At 49.6% G+C, this 25,371-nt stretch overlaps 1 protein-coding gene across 21 annotated transcripts in view; it reads left to right on the forward strand.

Annotated features, from left to right (window-relative positions):
• The window catches only part of UNC80 (unc-80 homolog, NALCN channel complex subunit), a 3,486,058-nt gene that overhangs the window by 2,583,364 nt on the left and 877,323 nt on the right, over positions 1–25,371 (forward strand). The window lies entirely within an intron of this gene.

The raw sequence follows: 25,371 nt of genomic DNA on the forward strand, positions 1-25,371 counted from the left end.
GGGGAATACTGCGTGAGGGAGGGACACAGTTCGGAATTGTTGGCATAGCCTTTTGATGCATATGATGCAAATGCACAGCTGGCATGCCGCATTCATTGAGGGTGGGTGGTACTACAAACGCCCACCTGATGTTGCTGCGCCCCCTCCATGGATGTGTGTTCCATGGAGCTTGCATGTGTCCATTGGCTGCCCTACTCACAACTCTGGATCTCTGGGGTCGCCTAGGTGCACTGGTACAAGGGTGCAGTCGTGGGTGACTGTGGTCGAACACATGCACTGCACCCACTCACAGTGCCCGGCTATCAGGCATTCACACGGGTGATGGGGTGGTGGCCTATTTACAATGCAATTTGCAAAAGGGGCGGTGACTCACCTCCAGCCTCCTGGGTGCCGGTGCCTGCCTCCGCTCCTCCCACTCCCTCAATGGATGCCATGTCAATGAGGTCGGTGCACTGCTCCTCCCATGGTGGCAGCTCCGGTGGTGGCCCTCCACCTGTCGCCATGGTCTCACTCCTGTGCTGTGCCAGGAAGCCCTAGACAAGGACCCGAAGGTCATTAAATTGCTTGTGGCAGTCTTCTCAATCTCTGGGGACACAGGCTGCCGCAGTGGCAATCTGGCTGATGTCTGCCCAGATGTGGTTACGCCGATGTGAGCCCGTCTTTTTTGGTTGGGGACCATAGAGTTCATCCGGTGGCAAATAACATCCTCCACCAGTATTGTGAGTTCTGAGTCCGAGAACATAGGTTTGCGAACCATGTCCAGGGCAGACTTGCCTCTCACATGCTCCTGAGACATTTTTTGAGGTTTGTTGGAGCGGATGGCTTCCAGGGGCTCCGATTTTAGGTGGATTGTGATTTCCAAAACAGCCGCCGCTTTGTTTCCCGTTCTGGCAGTGACGCATTTCCTGCGGCACTATTAGCGCATGCTAGTAGCACACGCTAATAGCACGACACACCGGTGTTAACGCTGTGTGCACATGCCCGCCAACTCGTGATGGGGTGTTGTTTGTGCCACAACTCACGGCGTTAAGGCAAATACCGCTCGGCTCATTTAGCTCGGCGTTAAGGCAAATACCGCTCGGCTCATTTAGCTCACGCACTACATCTCTCACCGGCTGCTTGGGAGAACTATCGTCTGTGATGGGACAGTTGCCTTTTCTCAGCTTCCAAAGGAGGTATTACGAAAATTCTGGAGCAGCCCGAGTCAGGGCACAGGAGAGCAGAACGGCAAGGCACCTATAGCGACCGCCACCAACAGATAGTGATGCGGGAATCACAGATGCAGGCAGCGTTACACACTCTCCTGATTCGGGACCTAGAGGAGCTAGGCCTGCAGAATTTGGCTGGAGAGAGCACAGGACCACAAACAAGCAAGCGATGTCCCAAGTCGCAGGTTTCAACTCGAGACGGTGGCGGTTCTGCGAGATACTCGGAGGTAGAGGTGGACAGTTCACTGGATGGCCCAGGAACACTTCTGAAGGAACTCGTTTGGTGGGTAAGCAGGGGATGCCGAGAGTAGTTGTTCCCACTACTCCAAAGGGGCGAAGCGCCTTGGCAAGCCTTCTTGATCGATGAAGAAAACAAGGGTCCGATGGGAAAGCAAAGGGCAAAGGGTGGCAAAACCTTCTAGAGCGTCTCCATCGGTTTCACAAGTCTGTTTCTTCATACAGGATACTTGGCTCCTTCTGTAGTTCGGGAAGCACTCAAGTGATTGACCTGGAATGGGTGCAGAGCCCCTTCTCTTATCCAAGCTTAGCTTTGTGCCAAAATGGAGGTCTTCCAATCGAAGATCTGCACTCACGCAGAAATCCCAGTTGTGGACCAATCACGGTCCAAAGTGGTCTCAGTCATTCAGGCACTCCAGACATCTTGGCACTAGTAGTGTGGATTGGGGCCAGGCAGGCGCAACCAGCTTCCTGGTCACACACACGTGACAGGCAGAAGCCTGCGAAAGAGATCGGTTTTCACTGAGGGCTGCATGCCCAAATAACCTCGACCTTGGTGAAAGCAAGGGACAAAATGGCCATGGGACAGAACAAAAGACTTTGTGGCTCGGCCATTTTTCGACCTGGCCACAGTCTTGAACCAAACGCGGTGAACAGTGAGATTCAGTAATAAGAAGTAAACACTTATAAAAAGGAACTGCTGCCACCAGTTCATCCCAGGCACACTCGTACTATCACCAAAAAATCCTTTGAGGATGTCTAGGGCCATAAAACACAGAGGACCCCAGCGCACAGTACTGGTATTTACATTGTGCACTGTTAAAAAGTTACCAAGAAATGGCAATATAGTCAAAGACTAAGGGAAACATAGTTCTCCAGCATTGGATCTTTCATGGATTCACATGCTTAGAATATTCCCCGTCGTCAGACTGGGACCCCTCGGTAACATATATAGCCTTTTCCTATAGGAAAACTTCTGACACTTTTGTGTCCTATCTACGTCCTTTTAGGACCCGCCTACGCATGCTCCGCAGGCCGTCCCAGTATAAGAGGCCCGCCCCCGCGGTTCCCCTTCAGATTTCAACCGTCTCCAAAGCAGTGGGATCTCCTCGTGTTATCTTACTATTTTGTATTAGGTTGCCTTTTTGGATTTCGAGTACGATATGTCCTCTGTATCAGGAAAAGCGCTGTTCCGTCCGTGCGCGACGTGCGGCTTGAAAAAGGTTTACGAGGGGGACGGACATATGGATTGTATATATTGCCTCCACCCTCACCATTCGGCGGATGCCTGCGAAATATGCAAGGGGTTTTCTCAAAAAACCCTCAAAGACCGGAACCGACGCCTGGTAACATGGCTGAATGAGGGTGCGTGAGCATACCCCCCCTCGGAGGTAGGCTCCACACAGTCGGCGAAAACATCACGCCGCGCGTCCTCGTCGGAACCACCGGTGAAGAAATCTAGACCGTCGGAAAAAGAGTCGTCTGGTACTCACTCCACTACAGACTCCTCGTCGAAGAAATCATCCTCATCAAAAAAGCATGAGAAGGAAAAGAAATCCTCCTCTGGCGATCATCACAGATCGACCACGAGTCGAGAGTCGAGTAAAAGCGGGCACGGTGTGGAGAAGGCGGGACCGCCAAAACCACCGGCGAAGCCTGCGTCGTCGACGGCGACCCAGTCCACGGCCGCCTTCCCGCCACTAGCGCAAGGGGCATCCTCTGTCCCGTTGACAATGGCGTCGACGAGAGCCTCGTCGACGGGGGTCCTACAGGAGGCCTGGCGGCCTGAAGTCTTCGATCCTACCCCCCCAGAGGCTCTGCTACAAGAGCAAGCTATGTTGCTGTCCTCGGAGGACGAGTGCGAGAGAGTGGCTGGCCCAGCAGACCTGGGGCTACGAGCGGCTGGCAAGTCGTCGACGAGGCCGGTATCTGCCCCTCTCCTCAATCCTCAATCGGTTTTGTCGTTGGATATTCTGTCCTCGCTTCAGTCCTTGCTACGGTCGTTGGACCAGCGACTTCCCCAGGCCAGCCTGCCACAGTCACCCGTCGACGAGCCGGGCCCGTCCCGTCAACCGCCGCACCCACGCACGCCAATCTCAACACTGGCGGAGGAGGAAGGTGAGCTGCCAGATTCGGAGTCTGACAGGGGAGCCATGTCAGAGGTCTCTTTATCCCCCTCTAGGGATCCTACCTGGGAGTCAGAGGCAGAGTTAGAAAACCCCAGAAGCCCAGCTCACCCGTCCCCTCCGGACGACATTGCGTCATTCCATTCGATGATGGAGAAGGCATGTAAAGAATTTGGTCTGTCCCAGGAAGAACAGAAAAAGGATTGTTTTTTGTTCGACCACATGGGCAAGAGAAGGAGGTCGGTGTTCTCGATACCGATACTTGACCATGTATGGAAAGAGGGGTTGCAGACAATGAGACACCCATTCTCAGAACCAGCAGTGAAAGGACGCCTAGAAAAAAAGTTTAAGGCTCCAGAGTCTACCCCCAAGTGTTTATCCTCTCAACCAACACCAGACTCGGTGGTGTCGGCGGCGGCAACGAGGAAGACGCCAAGACGCCTTTGGCAAGAAAGTGCTCGCCGTGGGAGCGACCACAGTAAAGGCCGCAAACTCTCTGGCAATTGTGGCCAGATACGATAGGGAGATGTGGCACAGGCTGGCTCTGCTGCTTGATCATCTTCCGGAAGCTCAGAGGAAGGCGGCGATGCTACTGGTCCGAGAGGGTGAGGAAGCCTCAAATCACGCAATAAACATTGCGGTGGATCTTGCTGAGTCTGGCTTCAAGCAAGTCAACAATGGGGTCGTATTATGCCGACAGTCATGGCTGAAGTGTACCTACTTCAGACCAGAAGTACAATACAATGTCTTATATATGCCCTTTGAGGGAGACCTTCTTTTCGGTGAGAAGGTGGACGAGGCCCTAAAAGGGATGAAAGAAGATTCGGACATGGCACGTTCTTTGGGTGCCCTCCAGAGTGGCAGAAGCTACAAGTCTTTTCGCCCCTTTAGAGGAGCTTCAGGTAATTCAAGATTCTCTTCTGGAGACAGATCCTTTGCCAGATCGGCTTACCCCTCCCAGGGATACCGACGTGCCTCACAATCGGCTAACCGTTGACGAAACTTCCAGTCTTCCAGAAAACGACCATCATACCCATCGTCGGCGAGAGACAAGCAAACTAAAGATCAGCAGTGACGTTCCACAACCCGTTCTGGGGGGAAGAGTTTCAGCATATGTCGACGAATGGGAAAGGATAACGACGGACCAATGGGTGTTAGACACTATAAGACACGGACACTCTCTTCAATTCAAACACAGCCCCCCGCAAATTCCACCTGCGTTCACCGCTCAGTCCCATATGAAGGCACTGCAACAAGAGGTTACACTCATGTTAGCGAAGGGAGTGATAGAATTAGTTCCAACATCACAGAGAGGCCAAGGTGTCTACTCAAGATACTTCGTCGTAAAAAAGCCGAACGGCAAATGGCGTCCCATTCTAGACTTACGCGAGCTCAACAAGTCCCTAAAGAGCCTGAAATTCAAGATGCTCACTCTACAGGAAGTGATCCGCGCAGTTCAAAAGGGAGATTTCCTGGCGTCCCTGGATCTACAGGACGCGTATTTCCATATTCCAATGTGTCGGAAACACAGGAAATTCCTACGTTTTGTAATAGGGCGAACCCACTACCAATTCACGGTTCTTCCTTTCGGGCTCAAAACCTCCCCCAGAACGTTCACAAAATGCCTGGCTCCAGTGGCTGCCTGGCTAAGAAAGCAAAGCCACCATGTATACCCTTACCTCGACGACTGGCTGGTAAGGGGATCCTCCCCAGCGTCGACCAACACAAGTCTGCAAGCCACCATGCAGCTTCTACAACGGCTAGGATTCGCCATAAACTTCGAGAAATCCTCTCTGCGGCCATCAAGAACGCTGGCATTCCTGGGGGCACAGTTCGGGACTCAGCTAGGGCTGGTGAAACCTTCTCTCGACAGGACCTCAAGACTCATTCAACAGGCGGCCCGGCTACGGCGAAACACCAGGATCTCAGTGAGAAAGTATGTTTCGGTCCTAGGGGCCATGGCATCCTGCATCCATCTGGTGAGAAACTGTCGAGTTTTCATGAGGCCAGTCCAAGAATTCCTCGCAGACCGATGGACACAAGCTCAGGGATCGTGGTCGGACAGGATAACCGTCGACGACGACAAGCTACTTCGGACCCTTCAGTGGTGGCAGAGTCCCCACAATCTGAACAAAGGTGTGCCCCTACAGGAGCCGGAGTTCCAGAGCACCATAGTTACGGATGCATCCCTAACTGGATGGGGAGCGCACATGGGTGCTCTCCAAACGCAAGGTCGCTGGTCTCCAACGGAGTCACTCCTACACATAAACGTACTGGAACTCAGAGCGGTACGATGGGCCTTGAAGGCGTTCCTACCACACATCAAGAGGTCGCGAGTGCGAATACTGACCGACAATACAACAGCCATGTTTTATCTGAGGAAACAAGGAGGGACACGATCAAGGACTTTCTCCATAGAAGCCCAGAAAACATGGCATTGGGCATCGAAGCACGAAATCTCCCTCGTGGCTCATCACCTTCCAGGAGTGAGGAACTGCCAAGCCGACTCCCTCAGCAGAAACATGGCCCAGATACACGAGTGGGAAGTGGACACGGGTCACTTGAAGAAAGTGTTCGAGAAATGGGGCCACCCCCCTCTGGACGCCTTCGCGACCAAAGAAAACAAGACATGCGAGAAATTTGCAAGCAGATGGCCCCAAGAGGGGTCGGTGGGGGAGGCGTTCTCCTTCCCATGGACGGACATGTTCCTCTATGCTTTTCCCCCGTTTTCCCTCATACGGAAAACAATACAGTGGATACGCAGATACAATTGCCGGGTGATCCTAGTGACACCATACTGGCCGAGGCAACCGTGGTTCTCAGACCTCCTCCATCTATCGCTGGAACATCCCATAGCGTTTCCGAAAGTCCTGTACCTTCTATCCCGGGACAGAGGCACGGTGTGGCATCACGACCCGGACAGTCTCAACCTTACGGCCTGGCTCCTGACTTCTCGGAATTCGGGGCTTTAGACATTTCAGAGGAGTGCCAAGAAGTTCTACAGGCGGCTAGAGCCCCTTCCACTAACAAATCCTACTCCTATAAGTGGTGGAGATTCTGTGAATGGTGTAGAAAACAGCGGGACCTACAGCCATTGTCGGTGACGCCGGAACAAGTTCTACCTTACCTGCTCCTCTTAGCAAAAAAGGGATTGTCCCCCTCATCGATAAAGGTACACCTGGCAGCCATCTCGAGGTTCACAAGGAAGAGGCAGTCGTCTCCTCTATTCAGTGACAGACTGGTGAAACACTTCATGCAGGGTTTATTTCGAGTTTTTCCCCCGGTGAAACGTTTTCCCCCGGCGTGGAGCCTCAACACAGTGTTGGCAGGCTTGATGAAACCACCTTTCGAGCCTATGGCCACGTCCGACATGAAATTCATTTCGTGGAAGTTGGCATTCCTGATAGCTATCACATCAGCCAGACGTATCTCCGAACTACAAGCGCTGGTCGTGGACCCGCCCCACCTAAGTTTCTTTAAGGACAAGGTAGTCCTGGCAACTAACCCTACGTTCGTCCCTAAGGTTCCGACGGTATATCACAAACACTCATCCGTGGTTCTGCCTACTTTCTTCGCCACTCCATCCTCGGCAGCAGAAAAAACTCTTCATACCCTGGACGTTAAGAGGGCTCTGAAATTCTACCTACATCGCACACAGGACATCAGGGCTACTCGGCAACTGTTTGTCGCATATGGTCCGTCGACGAGAGGTAAAGCAATCTCGAAACAGGGATTGGCCAGATGGGTCTCGTCGACGATTGTTTTTTGTCACTCTAAGGCCGGAAGGCCACTGCAAAGACATCCTAGAGCCCATTCTACAAGGTCGATGTCATCCTCAACAGCGTTATGGGCCGGAATTCCGCTGACGGACATATGCCAAGCTGCGGCATGGTCAGTGCCCCACACGTTTACCCGCCACTACTGCCTTGCCAGGCAGCATGCGGATGAGGTGCAGATGGGAAGAGCTGTCCTGCGCCATCTGTTTCAGTAAGGTAAGCTCCACGCTGTGGAGAGTCTGTTTTCTACCTTTTGATGACAGTATACTTTATGTGGGAAATGTTGTATGAGTAAACCTATTCCTGCTGTACATATGTATTGTGTAGTATGGTGAGGGTACGTTACATTGCATTCTCACCACCGTCTCAAGGGTTACGACTACACAATCTATTCTAAGCATGTGAATCCATGAAAGATCCAATGCTGGAGAAGGGAATAGTTTCTTACCTGTAACTCCATTTCTCCAGCATTGGTATCTTTCATGGATTCACATGCGCCCGCCAAGCCTCCCCAGGACTGCAATATATGTGATGGATAAGTTTAACCCTTCCTACTTTGGAGGGGCCGAAATCTGAAGGGGAACCGCGGGGGCGGGCCTCTTATACTGGGACGGCCTGCGGAGCATGCGTAGGCGGGTCCTAAAAGGACGTAGATAGGACACAAAAGTGTCGGAAGTTTTCCTATAGGAAAAGGCTATATATGTTACCGAGGGGTCCCAGTCTGACGACGGGGAATATTCTAAGCATGTGAATCCATGAAAGATACCAATGCTGGAGAAATGGAGTTACAGGTAAGAAACTATTCCCTTTCCCAGTACTGACAGTCTGAAGGATGTGTCAGTTTCCCCATAACAAGTGAGAAAAAGCCCAGGGGAGCGCAGCTGAAGGCTGCGCTCCACTGGCAAAGGTCAGGATAGGAAAGCCAAACAAAAGCAAAACGTTTGGGGGGTCCCAAATTGAGGGAAAATAACCCCTAAAGGAAATCTTTCCAAACACTTGCCCATCCCAGACTAATGACAGGGGGAACTAATCCACCCCTGGATGAGCTTCATGTTCAGGTCGGTTAAACACTCTGGATAGTCTATCAGCATTGCTATGTTTGACACCTGGCCTGTGCTCAATGGTGAAGTCAAACCCTTGCAGACTTAGAGACCACCTGAGCAACTTTGGATTCTCTCCCTTCATGTTCATCAGCCATTTCTAGGGCTTATGGTCAGTTTTCACAGTGAAATGGGTCCCATAGCAGAAGGGACAAGCTTCCTTAGGGCCCAAACAACAGAGAAACATTCTTTCTCCACAATGGACCAACTGAGCTCCCTGTCGTTAAACTGGTGACTAATGAATCCAATCAGGTGTTCCTTGCCTTTCTCATCTATCTGTGATAGCACAGCACCTATCCCAGTGTCAGAGACATCTGTCTGCACAATAAAAGCAAATTGTTTAGTCATGGGCCCTGGTAACAGGGGCCTGGCACAGGGAGTCATTTAAGCCATTGAAGGCCTTCTCACACTCCTCAGTCCAAGAGACCTTCTTAGGATTCTTTGGATTAGTGAGAGCAGTCAGAGGGGCAACTATGGTGCCATAGTCTGCCATAAAATGTCAATAGTACCCAGTGAGTCCTAAGAAGGCTCTCACTTGGGTTTGTGTAGTGGGGGTAGGCCTGTATTGTACTGCTTGTAGTTTACTGAGTAGAGATTGAATCCTCCGTCCACCTACTTCATGCCCAAGGTAGACCACAGATCCCTGACCAATCTGGAAATGACAAATGGGAACTCCAGCAAACACAAGTGTTGCGTCTCTTCAACGAGTGAGGTCTCCCTTAGATCGACCTCTTTGCGACAGCTGCCGACTCCAAGTGCCAAAGGTTTGCCTGCAGATACCCTCAGCCGAGGATTCTGGGAGACACCTTCTCGTTCCCTTCGGAGGACCGCTTTCTGGACGCTTTCTCTCCATTTCCGCTGTTGCTACTTGTGATCAACACACTCAGACGTTGCCACTGCAAGATGATCGTCATTGCTCCAGCGTGGCTGAAGCAGATTTGGTACGCAGACCATCTCCATCTGTCAGTGGCCCCGGCAATCAAACTCCCTCAACTTCCCGACTTCCTCTCCAGAGAAGGAGGGTCAATCCATCACCACAACCCAGCGTTGCTGAGCCTCACTGCCTGGCTCCTGCAGCCTTAGGATTTGGACACTATTTACTGCCTTCGGAATGCTAGAAGATCCTGGCCAAGGCTAGGGCCCTCTCTACGTTAAGTTGCTACAAGCACAAATGGGAGCCCTTTATGGTGTGGCGCCGGACGCAGACGATTTCACCAATGCAGGTGACTGTTCCACAGCTACATCCATACCTTCTCTCGCTGGCCAAGGCTGGTCTGACCCATGCATCTAACAAACTACACCTGGCCGCCATATCCTGGTACACCCAGGCTCCAGACAAGCTCTCCCAGTGGTTGCTCAAGCCCGTCAAGGAGTTCCTCAAGGGCCTCTGCAGGAAATTCCCTCTGATGAAGTCTCATGCCCCGGCGTGGGGACAGAAGGTAGTGCTGTCTAAACTAATGGGGCCCCGATTTGAACCAATGCATCAAGCCCCTTTAAAGTTTTGGTGTCAAAGACCGCCTTCCTGGAGGCTATCACCTTGGCTAGGTGGGTCAGGGAGATTCAGGCTCTCTCCTGTAAGGCTCTGTATTTGTCCTTCTATGCCACTAAGGTAGTTCTGCAAATGCATCCTTCCTTTATGCCAAAGGTTCTGTCGGACTTTCATCTCAACAAGCCCTTGGTTCTACTGGTCTTCTCTTTGCAAATCCTTCTTCGCATGCTGAAAGGGTGTTACATTCGCTGGACATTGCGCATGTTCTGAAGTTCTATGTTGCACTCACAAAGGACTTTCGAAATATGTCTCAGCTCTTTGTCAATTTTGGACCTGTGGGTCATGGGAAGGCCCTATCAAAAGGCTTCCAGCTGCAGGTGGCTCTAGGGCTGTATCATGCATTGCCATTGTCTGTTCAACAGACCGCTTCCAAGCCGGCAGAGAGCCCATTTCAACAGAGCTATCGTAACAACAACAGCGTTTCTCTCTGGTGTTCCTGAGCTCAACATCTGCAGGGCTGCTATGTGGAGGTCTAACCACACCTTCACAAAGATTCTACTGTGTCGACAGGGATTCCAGGGAAGAGTCCTGAGTCGGCCATGCAGTGCTGTGCAACCTGTTCATCGGAGGTGAGTCTGTTCCAGGGTACGTGTATTTCTTCTGTGAGCTTTGCCACCTCCCGCGGTTGTGTATTGGTACTGCTCTGTAATCGTATTCATGAGCATGTGAATCCATTACTTACCTGTAACTCTTGTTCTGCAGCATGGGTCCTGCATGGATTCACATGCGAACCCTCCCTCCTTCCCCTCTCTGGCTCTTCTTGGTTAATACTGCAGTTACATGTGCAACCAAAAATTAAAATGACCACCAAGGATTCCTAGCCTGACAACAGGGAATATTCATGAGCATGTGAATCCATGCAAGACCCATGCTGGAGAACAAGTTACAGTTAAGTAATTTGTTCCATATGCGGATGGCACCGCCAATCCCCTAACCCTTCCACTAAGCCAAACAACACCGACAAACGGTCAAGACTTCTTTCAATCCATTCTAGCACCTCTTTTTCCAGAAACACCATACCCTCGAACATGACCACCACATGTGCCAGTATATAGCCTTTTTCTCACATTTTCGCCAACACCCAGGGTTCACTGCGGGGAACATTTTAGATCGGCGTGCACGGTCATATTGCCATCTGTATAGCAGTTCAATTCCGTGCAATTTATATTGCAATGCATTCAAGGTTTTATGTGCACTAAGACACAACTGCTCCCAAAACTCCCCATCTAGTTCCTTTTTCACTTTCTTTTGAATATTTCCACCCCTCCGTCTGATGCCCCTCAAAAGGGATCTATAAATATTGGAAATCAGGTCCTTAGTCATATGACATGTATTGAGAATATTCTCAGTATCTGTCAGCTCCCTTTGCAGGCCTGACTTCCACTTACTGGCCATAAGAACCCCCTTCAATTGCAAATATATAAAAAATGGACTATTCCCCCATGTGTAAGCACTCCTCTAATACTTCTAATGAAACAAACTCCTTTCCTTTCACTGGTCATCCTACCCTCTCAAAACTCTCCTTATACCATGGCTGGAAGTAAATAGGATCCACTATGTCATCCCGCACCGGGGGAGCCCACAGATGACTCAGGGGGAGGGCAACCTAGTGACTACTTGCATCGCCTTTCATTTCCCCCAAAAGTCCCAATACAGGCTGAGCACCCCATGCAGGCATACTTTCCTTGGTACATTCTTCTTTAGGGCTCATAACCACTCCCCAACCATAGCTGGCTTCAGCCAATGGTTTGCCAGCTCTACCCATTGCTTTTCCTTATCTCCTCGCAGGTGTGGGACGATAGCCCTAAACTGAGCCACCCTCTAGTAATTGTACATGTCAGGCAGCCCTATTCCACCATTTTCCTTTCGCATGTTTTCCGTGGAATACTCCACTCTTTGTTTCCGCCCCTGCCAGAGGAACCGTAGGATCCTGTGCTTCAGCTCGCTGTACATCTCCTCCGAGATTCTGATGAGGAGCATCTGGAACAGATATAAAAACTTTAGTCAACAAGCACATTTTTTGTGCATTTAAGCATCCTAGCCAGGACAGAGTCATTCGGGACCATTCTTCTAGCCCATTATGTAGAGCACTCAGCATGGGGAAATAGTATCATGAAATTCTGCTACAGTCCTTGTCACTGTCACCCCCAGCTATTTCAGGCCATCACACTTAATGGTCACATTCAATGGCACTCGGTCATCTACCATCTATCTGGCACCCTATCAACAGGGAAGATAATTGATTTTTCCATGTTTACCTTAAATCCCGACAGACTGCCATATTCCTCAACGAGGAGGAGAACCGCTGGGACCGAGCTTCCCCGGTTTTGTAAATGGAGGAGAATTTCATCAGTGTACATCCCCAGCTTGTATTCTTTGCTCCCACCATCAACCTCTCCACCTGTATTTCATTTCTCACTTTCACTGCCAGTGGTATAGAAAGAGCAAACAGCAACAGTGACAAAGGGCAGCCTTGTCTGGTCCCTCTCCCTAGTCGGAAGGGTGGCGATCCCTTCCCATTCACCATGACCTGAGCCATAGGGTCTATAATAGTGCTCTGATCCCTCTCATAATTCCCTCCCCAAAGCACAGTTTTTTCAGGACCGCAAACAAGAACCCCCAATCCACTCTGTTAAATGCCTTTTCTGCATCTGGTGCCAACAGTACCGGATCTCCCCACCTCCCCATCGTGATTTCCTTGAGATTCAATGTCTTCTGAAGTGTATCAGTGCCCTGTCGTCCCTGAATAAAACCTACCTAGAGTGTATTAAACAAAGCATCATTGCCTCTAGACGTGTGGTCAGGGTTCTGGTGCAGATTTTCTCATCAATATTCACTAAAGAAATCGGGCGATACGATTGGCATTTCGTTGGATCCCTACCTTCCTTAGGAATCACTGATATTAATGCTTTACTAAATGATGGAGGAGCGAGCCCTATCGCCATGATATTCTTAAAGAGTTTAACTAAGTGTGGCATTAAAGGCCCTGCAAATCTTTTATAGAAACCTATAGTGAACCCATCCTCACCAGGTGTCTTGCCCGTCGGCAGCCTGTCATCGCCTTCTCACCTCTTCTATAGTGATCGGAACATCCATACAACATGCTTCCTCATGGGACAGGTATGACATGGGAATCCCCTCTACATATTGATCTCTCTCTCTTCCAGTTCGCCCCTCATTCTTTTTTGCATGAGTTCTCATAGAGCCTAGCAAAATACTCAGCTATTTCTTCCGGGCTTCATATTCTCGCCCCACATCTTCCCGTATCTTCTCCAACCATCTCTCTGTCTTTTGTGCCCTAAATCACACGGCCAAGTGTGCATCCACCTTATTCCCTTTTTCATAATATTTTTGATTCAATAACTGCAGTTTTCTGGCTGTCTCACACATCCCCAATGATTTCAACTATAGCCGTTTTTGCCTAATGATTGCCGAGTCCTCCTCATCATATTAAAATCCCTTGTGAAGTCTTCCCTCTAATTCACCTATACCCTTGCCCAGCCTGTTTTCGATCACTGCTCATTTCCACTTCTTTGGTGCCCCCTCTCTAATTATCAAGCCCCTCCACTTGGCCTGCCCTGCCTCCCAAACCATGTCTGTGTCTACTTCACCTGTGTCATTGATCTCAAAATTTTGAATCCCCTGGCCAAGCTGTTCTGCAAACACTTGATCTCGCCAGAGGTAATCATTGCACCTCCATCTGGAATCTATCCTACGTGTGCCTGTGTGATGATGGAAATTCCTTTTGGAGGGACAGGGCCTCCTAGTCCTTGTCCTACCACTTCTCTGTGTGTGTTTTCTATATGTTTTCTGCCACTGAGTTCCAGCCTGGACCTCTGGCAGTGTAGCTCTTCATTTCTTTTCTTTTGTTGAACTACCCTTATGGGACTCATGGGTGGGACACACCCTTGCAGCCCTTATGTGTGTTTTTGGTCACCTGTGTGTTGCCCACAGAGCAGGGTATGGGCTTGTGACAGCTACATGCTGACTTGACAGTAGCTCTGAGTGTCCACCATTTTTGGGACACCAAGGCACTGCCATATGAATCAATGGATTCCTGGATAAAGGCAAGATGGCCACTGAAGCCTCTTAGTCTCTATTGCCTTTACGCCTTGTTTCCCAAAGTCCTGGGAAGCCCTGACTCTGTCCCTTTCTCCTTGACTGACTGTTGGGTGGAAAGATCATATATGCCTCTAGGGCGGCTTCCTGCCAGACTGACTGGAGCCTTCTTAGGGGCTGTGTGTTGTGGGTACATCCTTGGGGTGGGACCTGTATGAATGAAGTCTGAAGCAACTCACATTTTGGGCCAACCCTGACTGAAACTGGAGTGAATGCAGTGTAGTGATCTGAAAGGCTGGGTGCACTCCAAACCACATTCTGTGTTATGGGTGTCTAGTTTGGGTGAATGGCCTTAATGCCTGTGAACCTGATTGGCTGCATGAATGCACTTGTGTATGATTGGCTGACTGAGCCTGACTCAGCCTGAGTGAATGGGGAACAAATGTGTATAACTAGGGATCCCTTCAGAAGCTAATCTTGAAACTGATGTTCAGAAGCTGAGGTTCAAGTTGAATTTGAAACAAGAAGAAGCTGTTCCCCGGAGCCCAGCTGGAGGAAGAAGCCTGCTGCTGCATTTCTTCGAGTAATCCGAAAGCTGCCGTGTTCTTCCAAGGACTGATCCAAGAGAGAACCTGGTCAGGCGACCTCTTCCTGAGCTATGTGGGACCATCATGCACCTGCCACTCTTCATCAGAAGTACCCTGGAAGTCATTCCAGAAGAGGAGTGCTTGGACATCTTGATCCAAAGAAGTCCAGTTGTGTCGCCAAGGGTCAGGAGGAGTGTTTGCGACCGATGGAAGCCTGACTGCTGTGTATCGCCAGGGCGAGGGGGTACCCTGGCATAGTGCTACTTGACACCCGTAACTGTACAAATTCAACCTGATCAAATAATCTTTCAAGGGACATGCCATCCATAGTCCAGCCCAGTGGTCGAGTCCAGGTCACCCAGAAGCCATCCAGAGGTCCGTGCTGCGGCTGCAGCACCGAAGAACCAAAAGTCAGTAAACCGTGAAATCCTAAAAACGGACACCTACTTCTACCACTGCACCCATCATCACCGAAAGGCATCCAAGGTTTTATCCTCTTCAGCCTGGCATTTTAGGAGTCCACAGCAAGTTTCACCTTTGTGGGACATCCACAGCCAGAGTAACAACCTGCCAACGTAGACCACTGCGAAGACAGAAAGTGCTGCCTTTCCGATTCTGTCTGGTTTCTTCTTTTCTCTTGGCTTTAACATCCCTGCGAATCCTTCTTGTAAAGGGGATCCATCCTCGAGGGGCCTGTTGAGTAAAGCTAACAACCTCCACCTCTTCGCCTGCCAAGGCACCAAAAGTACTGTGACGAGGAAGAGCATCTTCCAGTCTCAGGAATCATTTAGGGGTCCCAGGCTCGTCTTGGATCCTGTTCTCCTGTGGCATCTTAGGTACTTTGGGGAGGCCCGACCTGTAGAAGTAAAGCAGAACAATACTGAACCTTTAAGGACTGGGCAGTAATAGACAAGCCAAGGTACACCCTAACCTTTCCCATACAGGTTGCCTAGGTGGGGGGTCCTCAAACAGTATCACTATTTAAGTTTAAATAAAGAATGCTGCCTATGTTCTGAAACTAACATGTCTCTCTTGCTTGATCTGTGAAGTTACACTGTGCTTATGATTGCTGTGCTTTTTAAAAACTGTCAGCAATTGGTGCATTATTAATGAATCTAAGTATTGTGTGGTACCACATAGAGTATATATATTGTTGACATTATTAGAAATATATTGCCAAATTACAAAGTGTTATTATTTATATGTGAATATTTACTTGAACCTTATTTATCAAAATCTTGATAGTAGTAAAGAACTGTGTTCTCACATAACATAGTATATGGACATTCCTTTGTAGGGGCTTGGGGATTCTCTGTAATTAGGAACAAGCTTACATCACCTTCTGAGAGTTTAAGCCTTGGTTGCTCGTCCATAGCTACCCTATTGAGAGCCTTGGCTGGGGTGCTCTGTGCCTCTGCCCCAACCATATAGAGGGCAGAAGTACAGATACTCCCTGCAGTCTTTACAGCCTGCCATTTCAACATCTGTAAACACCAGGTCTTGATCCGAGCATCCGATGGGCCGGATCTCACATTGGCTCACTGTGTGTTCACACTTCTGGTCTGGGAGCAAATAGTCAGTTCTAGTATAGGTTTCATGTGTGGCTGAATACAGAGTAAAGCCCCTTTTCTGTGGGTGGGTAGCTCTCCACACATCTGTCAGCTCTCTTGCCTCCATGATCCACTTACACCCATGTCCCTGGCTAATGGTGGATCACCCCTGAGCCTCCCTCAGAGAATGCCTATCCAGGGTCCCCTCTGCCCAGAGGTTAAAATCTCCCCCCACCAGCAGCATCTCTCCATTAATCTCTAAGACTATATGCAAGGCCTGCGTACAAAACGAAACTGTCCCTGATTTGGGATATAAACTGATGCTAATACCACTTGAACTCCTGCAAGCATACCCTGCACAATTAGGAGGCGTCCGTCCACCCACTTAGACACCTGTACATGCTGTACATGCAATTGCTTATAGAGAAAGATCCCAACCCTTCACTTCTTCTCTGCTCCTGATGCCCAGAACACCTCCACACCATTGCCATCCTTACCTGTCATGCTTCCCCTTATTTTAACCTTGTCTCCTGTACAAACAGTATGAACAGACCTCTGAAACATTTGCACCAGCAGTGACCTCTTCATGGGGGAGTTCAACCCCTTGACATTTAGGCCCTGAAATCACAGAGCGTTTTCTAATGGAATTTTGCCATCATAAAACACTTCTGTGAATTAGGCCCTTAGTGTTTCTACCCTTAGCTGCCCCCCTTTTAACACCACAATCACATTTGCTGCTATTTCTTCCCACAGTTTGTGCAGGCAACCCCCATCTCCAGTACCCCTGTGCCTTGGCCCTCTTCCAACCTTCTGGCTGCATAGAACCTCCTATCCAACATAACATGACTTCCCCACCGAAAAACGACCATTCTCCTGATGATGCCTTTATCTCCGAGAGGATACCTGCAATGGCTTCCATCTTCGCTAAACTGGGGTGCTCTCCCTGTATCATGTGTACCCTTCCTGCTGCCATCTGAGGATCTCTCCTGTACTTTTGGAGAGCATTGATTGCGCAGCTCAGTCCTGGTGACACCTCTTGGTCCAGCCTGCTTCCTGGCATCTCTATGTAGGGACAGATGTTCACATCTTCGGTACTTGCACTCCCCGTAGTTGCTGCCTTACTCGTAGCAATACACCCTCACCCTCCTAGGTCCAGTCCGCCTGTCTCCCGTCTCCTGTAACACCATGGCCTTCATCAGTGTCTCTCCGCCTTCTCCTTCTCCTTCAACCAACGACTCACTGATCCCTCTTCCAAACCTCTCCTCTCCATGGTCCGCCGCAGTCCCTGGCTGCTGGATTGAGTTTCTGCCGTGCTAACGGTGCCTCTGTTAGGCTGCAGCGGGTAACCACCCTCCTACCCAGCTGCCTTCCTCACACTGGCCCGATTCTCCACTCTCCTCTCCCCTAGGGATCACAGCTGCCGTTACTCTGCTTGGCTCGGCAGGCCCACGGATTGAGTTCCTGGGCCACGGTCCTACCACGCTGCGAACACTGCACCTTTATCTGGGAGCAGGGACGCACCTGTCACTCGTGTCCATGGTCTCTCCAATTTCCGCTCTTCCCGCAAGCCTCAGCGCTTCCTTCGCCTTCTCTATCTTCACTAACTCACTGCTTGTCTGCCCTTAACTCCCCAGGGGTTCCCTGGTCCCATCTCCCCAGTTCAACTACTTCGAAGGTTGAACTGTACAGTTTCTTTTCATTGCATAGGACAGGAGCTTGCAGGAGCTATGATCTACACGGCAATTGCATTCGGCATCCCCTAGCGGTCTCGTAAAGTTAGTTGCATTTTTTGTTGCTCTTACATCAATTAAAAAAGTAAAATGCACTTGCCAGTATTCTTTGTACCTCTTGTACAGTCTATACCCCTTGAGGGCTCTGAAATTCTACTTATCCAGAAGACAAGACTATAGGGAAGATGACCAGCAGTTCATAGGCCAACCCGGTCCAAAAAAGGAAAGGCGTTATCCAAGAGATAATCATTTCCCATTGGATGATATTATGTATCCCTTCATGCTACGGATGTGCATGAATATAAATACCTGAGGGCATTAGAGCTCTTTCGACCAGAGTTGTGGGAGCAATGTCTTTTCTTCAAAGAGGGGTCCCAGTCACAGATATCTGTCTGCGGCTTACTTGGCCCGCCTTTCATTCTTTTTAATTCATCTGCTAGACTCAATGTTCCAGGATGATGCCATTGAAAAAAAAATCAGCCCTACATAGCATTTTAATTTAACAAGCAATTGCATACCCGCCTCCATTCGATAACAAACAATCGCTTTTGGAGTCTGTTAAAAGATGAGGAATCTGTGACCTACATCCTATAATATCAGAAGTCTTCTTAACGTCATGGCACGAATCGATCAGGGTGTGAGTGCAGTTGCGGTCACCTTGAATGCCCAGAAGGCCTTCGACATGGTGTCCTGGAAGTACATGTGGCTCGTCCTTGAGACCATGGGCATAGGACCCAGGATGATTGCATACATTAAGCTACTATACACATCCCCGGTTGCCAGGGTCCGTGTCAACTCCCAAACTTCCGATTTGTTCCCTCTTTTTAGAGGCACCCGTCAGGGATGCCCGTTCTCCCCGATCTTATTTGCCCTGGCTATCGAGCCCATGGCGGACTATGTCAGGGAGCGTCACTCACGTAAAGGGATACGGCTACAGGATACCCCCGAAATTATCTTACTCTACGCGGATGATGTGCTGCTATTCGTCAGAGACCCCAATGACCACCTCGACCCAATCCTGCGTGACATCACCCGCATCGGTACATATTCTGGTTTCACAATCAATTATGCCAAGTCTGAACTCTTCCCTTTCACGAGCTCCACAGCGCGCCCTGCCACTGAGTACCCGCTCCGTTGGTCACCTGACGGGATTAAATACCTGGGAATCCAGGTGTCCCTGACCAAAGACACCCTCCTGGCTGACAACTACTTGGGCGCGGCAAAACAGGCTGAAGCCAAGATAGCGCGCTGGCGCCCTCTTCCGCTATCTCTAGCGGGGAGACTTTCACTGGTAAAAATTATACTACTTCCTAAGCTGCTGTATATATTCACTAATGTACCTATCTGGCCTGGTAAGAAATATTTTGCAGACCTACACAAGCTGTGCGCTCAGTTTCTGTGGCACTCAGGGGCAGTGCGTAAAAAATGGCTTGCTATGACACTTCCCTACGAAAAAGGTGGTTTCACTGCCCCTGATATGCTGCGGTACTGGATCGCAGTGCAGGTACTTTTTGCTTCCTACTGGTACCACGGGTCCCCCGCCCCCCACACCCTCATGTCAAGCTGGAGGCCCTGGCGGCATCTGGCACCAACATAATGTCCTTAATATTACATCGTCGATACGAGCCGGACTCACCCATTGACCCGGTCCGAACTACTGTACAGGCTTGGGGACGGATATTCGCCACGGGGGCCGAGGAACACCCATATTACAAGTGGCTCCCCGCTTGGCGTTTCCCTGGGCTGGAACCCACAAACGACATGGCCCTGGCACGACACTGGCAGTCCGTGGGATACAGCCGGTCAAGTGGCACAGCGAGTAGAGTGCTCGCTTGACATCCTCCTGGCGGGGCCAAACTCGGCCTTTCATCCTTCCGAGGTCGATAAATGAGCACCACACAGCGTGGGTAATAATAAGCAGCGCTCAGATACCTGAGGGTTCGTAGCGCTATATAAATGCCAAATTATTATAATAATAATAATAATAATAATAATAATAATAATAATAATAATAATATCTATCCCTAACTGACTTCTACCCAGATGGGCAATTCATAACACTGCAGACCTGGAAGCCGGGCCACTCGGGGTCACCGTTGGAACTTTTACAATTTTATAGGCTCTGAGCTGCCTTCCGTGGTGCCTGGCCTGGGTTTCCCAATGAACCCCCTGATTCCCCTAGGATTTCCTACATAGCCAACTCGGGTGGAGGCCGTGGGGTGGTGTCCTCACTATACAAACTCCTCCTAACTTCTGCCCCACCACAGCCTTCTGGGGCCCGGGACGACTGGGCATCCGAACTGGAGTTGGAACTCACCGACTACTGTGGACGAAAATGTGCTCCCACACTAATAGAGTCTCCTTGAACTTCTGCTACCGTACCACTCAGTACAAACTGTTGAACAGGTTATATTACACCCCACACAAGATCTCCAGGTTTGCTTGCTCCGACCCAAGGCTTTATCCTCGCTGCGGTGCAGAGGATGCGGGCCATCTGCATATGTTCTGGGTCTGTCTGAGGTTAGCAGCATTTTGGGACGAGATCCTGAAAACTCAGAAATCTGTGACACTGTTGTTGAGCCTGACCCACTGGGGGTACTGTTTGGGGTGTGGGGGGCCGAGGGAGCCAGAAGTGCTGCTGAATTCTTAAATGTGAGTTGCATAGTTTCTAAGAAGTGTGTATTGCAGAGCTGGAAGTCCTCCTCCCCCCCCCCACATTCCAGAAATGGTTGAACTTATTAACATGGTCTCGGAACTGTGAGGAGGAGGAGGAGTACCTCACTACCCCCCCGGCCCACTCCTGGCCTAAAAATATCTGGTCTCCCGTTAACAGCTATCTTAACAGCCTAGACACACCCTCTTCTGGGGACAGCTCATCACAATCATCTCTATAAGGTGCCACAGCTTTGGACGCTGCATGATGCTGCATTCCTGACTGTCTTTATGTTACTGTTCATATGCACCACTGTACTCAGTTAAATATGTATTTTGTCACTCTTGGCTGCTCTGATGTATGTGTAAGATATTCACCTCTGCCAACAAAAAGAAAATTAAAAAAAAAAGATGAGGAATCTGTGAGAGGAATGTGTCCATTAGAAGAACAAATTACTTACCTTTAGTAATGTTCTTTCTGGTCGGCATAGTATTCCTCCCACAGATTCCACGTCACGCTCCCACCTACCCCTCTAATGGAACTGTTCTCTTAAATACATTTTGGGGAAAAATGTCAAGTGGGCATAGTAAGCGTATGTCTCTGGTTTGCCGTCTTTGCCTTGCTGGTGTGGAAAAAAGGTGGTATTGAGAAAAATGGTGCTGAAAGCTCGGCACGAGCACACAGACAATGCAGTCACAAGACAAAGCTAACGAGATGGACGTTTTTTAAGTCAGAGCCAATGAGTGCCACCTAGTGGCGTAAAAAAGGCCTTCCGGTGCTAACTGCGTATTTCAAAAGATGAAGATTCTGTAGGAGAAATACTGTGTCCACCGGAAAGAACATTCCCAAAGGTAAGTAATTTATGTGGAATTTCTATTATGCTACTTTAGTCAGGATAAGTAAATGTTAAGGTCTGTGGCCCTGGGGCATGGAATAGTAGGAACTAGCTCAGCTGTCCTTGCTGGCAAGAAACGTATTGGTGAATGTGTGCGAGTTTCTTGTAAACACAGTTAAAATGGAAGTATTTGTTTGAAAAGGTCACTGTTAATTTGAAGTTTGTGGAGATAAATGTATAAGTTCAGTGTGAAGATCAACAAATAAAGACAATAAAATACAATGGGCCTCATCACGAGTTGGGTGGAATTCTGCAACAATTTTCACAGAGTGGAATTAGCGTTACTGGTGGTACAAGCTGCGGTATCAGTGCTGAATCACGACGTGGTGTCAATGCGTGCCCCACTCTGGTGGTAACACTATACCGCCTGGTGGAGAAGGCACCAAAGTAAGGCACTCTGCCGGAATGCTAATAGCACTAGCACTACCACTGCGTCCCTCCGGTGCTATTAGCGCCTGCGCAATTAGCAACCATGGAAATAGCGTCATTGCCGGAACAGGAAGTATGGTGGCGCGTATCTTTAAAACTCAATCCAATCTGAATCACCAACTTCCTGCAGGCAACTGAACATGAAACACCCTGCCAACATGTCTCAGAAGCAGACCGGAGGGAAGGTGCCAGAGAACCGGCTGAGAAAACCAAAATTCATTGATGGAGAATCAGTAGTCGTCAAGTGGACCACTGTGATGAGCTGTATGACAGCAGACAACGGATGACAACAGGCCAGCGCAAGACTGCCATTGTGCTTGCCATAAGCCAGAAGGGTGACTGCGGTGGGCAGCATCTCCCGTGATGCAGAGGACTGCCGGAAGAGGTGGAACAACCTCAGGGTCCAGGTGCGAGGACTCCTCTCCCAACACCGGCAGGGGTCCTTGGCAACTGGAGGGGGTACCATCGAGCCACTCTTCCTGGTACCATGGGAGGAGAAATGCAGTACCATCCTCGACATGGAGGACATCGAGGGAGTCAGTGTAGCGGAGATGGCTGCCAGCAGCCAGAAGGCAGGAGGTGAGTCAACCCCTCCCCCTCCACACAGCAAATGACCATGCATACATGTCAGCCCAGCACAAGACGACTTAGTGGACAGGGACACATGCCAGCAGACCCAGCAGCTAGGCTGGGCAATCAGGGTGTAGTGACGGGGTGCCACATCAGCCAAACACCACAGCAGCCAGGGGCAGGGCACCGAGTGCACCCCTGAAAGTCACTGCAGTGTGAGGGAGTGGCAAGCAACCAATCCAAGTGCAATGCACAGCACACCCATGCTGGTGCACCCTCTGCCAGCAGGATTGTGGTGCGTGAGTAACCACGACACGGGGCAGCAGTCACATCAACATATTGCGGGCCCAGTTGGCCTGCCGCATGTTGGCATGGCAGAAGTGCCCCATGGAAGCACATGTCGCCCTACACTGAGATGGGTGCAGCAAGCCAAATACAACACACGGTATCCGGTCATATTTTCGAAAACATGTTTTCGAAATACCATTTTGTCGAAAACATTTTGCCAATTTTTTTTTTTCTAATGTATTATTTTTTATTTTATGTTTTTTTTGTTTCATACGTAAAAGAAACATTAAAAAAAAATAGCGGTTTGGGGGGGGGAGCCCCCATTTCAAAAATATATATATTTTTTAAAAAACATTCGATTTTTTTTTCCGCCAATTTTGTGCCGACAAAAAGGCATTTCGAAAATATGGCATTCGAAAAAGTCACTATAAACCACAACACACCACAGTGCAACACTGATGGCTACACAGCAGCGTCCCATAGAGCCATGGGAGTGCCATACACAAAGCCACCACACCCATTCCCACAAGGCGTGCGTCACCTGGGGAGAGGTTGTGGGGGCATGAACACATACAACCTTCCTATGTGCAGCCATAACCAAGGCTGTGCCTGTAGGCCATCACCTGACCATGAGAGCATACCGCAACATGCGTGACACTGCAGGACCACAAGCATGCATGTAATAGCTCAGCCGCCCCTGCATGAATATCCTACCTTCACCACACACAGGCCGAAGGCCACCTGGCAATGTGTCATACACACACGGCTGCAACCATTCCCACAATACTGTGTCCACATGCAATGTCCCCTGAGCAGCCATGCCCAAATGTGTGGGGTGCCACTCTGTACCATAGCATATGTGTATTGCATGCCAACACACGTGAAAGAACCATTCTTGACAACATTTCATGTGTCCCCTACAGGCACCTCCAGAAGCATCAGAGGCGGATGAGGGGGCAGGCCAGTTGGAAAATGGTGCCTCCAGGCCCTCAAGGTCCACCACCACCACCCCTCAAGGGTGGCCACACGCCAAGCCAAGGCGCAAGGACGGCCATGCCACAGCTGGACCCGGTAAATCCAAGCCTGCAGGTGGCAGCCCAGACCCTGCGCTAACCTTACGTGACACCAGGACAATCTCTACACCCACTCTGGCAGCTGCAGTGGCTGAACCTGAGACCACACCTGCTGGCAGGGCCTCCATTGACACCCAAGTGCCACAGGGTGATGAAGGTTCACACACCCCTAATAGCCCTCCCCGCTGCCATAGTGCCCAGACACCCAAGCTGAACGTTGTAAGGAAAGGCTTGGTATCATCAATGAAGACTGACATAAATCCTACACAGTTCAAGGGTTTTTATTGAAGTTCAAAGGGTTGGTTAAACACCTATCTTAACCTAGATCTAAGGATTGGAGCAAGCTAAAACCATAAAATAATAATAACGCAGTCTTAGTCGAGTCTGTCAACATAAAAGGGTCTATGGTAATAAACCTATTGCCAATTCCTACTTCTAAATACAAAATGGTGTGGAACAGTAGTGTATGCAAAAAAGGAAAAAGTGTTCAAGAAACAATATGTCAGGACAGTTGAGCGGTTGGCCTCCCTTCCCCACGCTTTCAGCACGGGACAAGGCAGCACGCTCAAGTCTTGTGCACACTCTGGCTTCCTCGGCACAAGGACACAGTTCAGTGGTTCAGTTGGTCTCGCACCACTTTGACAAAGTCTTTAAAAAACAAAAAGGATTCTCAAAAGAAACGTCTCTTGTTAAAACACAGGCTTCCTCCGCCTTGAAACAAAGTTTGCTTTGCTTGTCAATGCAGACTTCCTTTGTCAGAATACAGGCTTCTTCTGCCTTGAAATAAAAGTTCACTTTACTTGTCAAAACACACAGACTTCTCTTACTTGTCACTTTGGGCTTTCCCTTCTCCACGTTTTTTTCGTCTAAGGGCCCGATTCTCATCATGGCGCAGTGAACGTGCTAAATAGTACGATTCACTGCACCATTTCGTGATGCCCAGGCAGCACTGCTATTCTGAAGTGGGCCTGGGCGTTATCGCAACGCACAACAGTGCTTTCGCTGTAATCCGCCTGTTTCTAATGGAAACAGGTGGATTGCAGAATTTCGGCAGCATTTTCATTAAATAACGAGGGAATCGTTATTTAACAAAAATGCTGCCGATACACCAAAATGAGCAGCTTAAACATTGCAGGATGTTGAAGCTGCTTACATTGGTGTATAGGAAAGTGTTCATATACACCCGTGTGGTGTATATGAACACTTTAATTTAAAGCGAGCAGCTTCAACGTTGCATCCTGCAACGTTGAAGCTGCTGGCTTTGGTGTAAATGAAAGTGTTCATATACACCCATGGGGTGTACATGAACACTTTCATTTACACCAAAGCCAGCAGCTTCAACGTTGCAGAATGTAACGTTGAAGCTGCTCACATTGGTTTAAATAAAAGTGTTCATATACACCCGTGCGGTGTATATGAACACTTTCATTGAAAGCGAAAAGCTTCAACGTTGCATCCTGCAAAGTTGAAGCTGCTTGCTTTGGTGTAAATGAAAGTGTTACCCGTGTGTTGTATATGAACACTTTCATGTACACCAAAGC

The sequence above is a fragment of the Ambystoma mexicanum genome, chromosome 9, assembly GCF_040938575.1.
Source record: "Ambystoma mexicanum isolate Mex_15411 chromosome 9, UKY_AmexF1_1, whole genome shotgun sequence".
Taxonomy (NCBI): Eukaryota; Metazoa; Chordata; class Amphibia; order Caudata; family Ambystomatidae; genus Ambystoma; species Ambystoma mexicanum.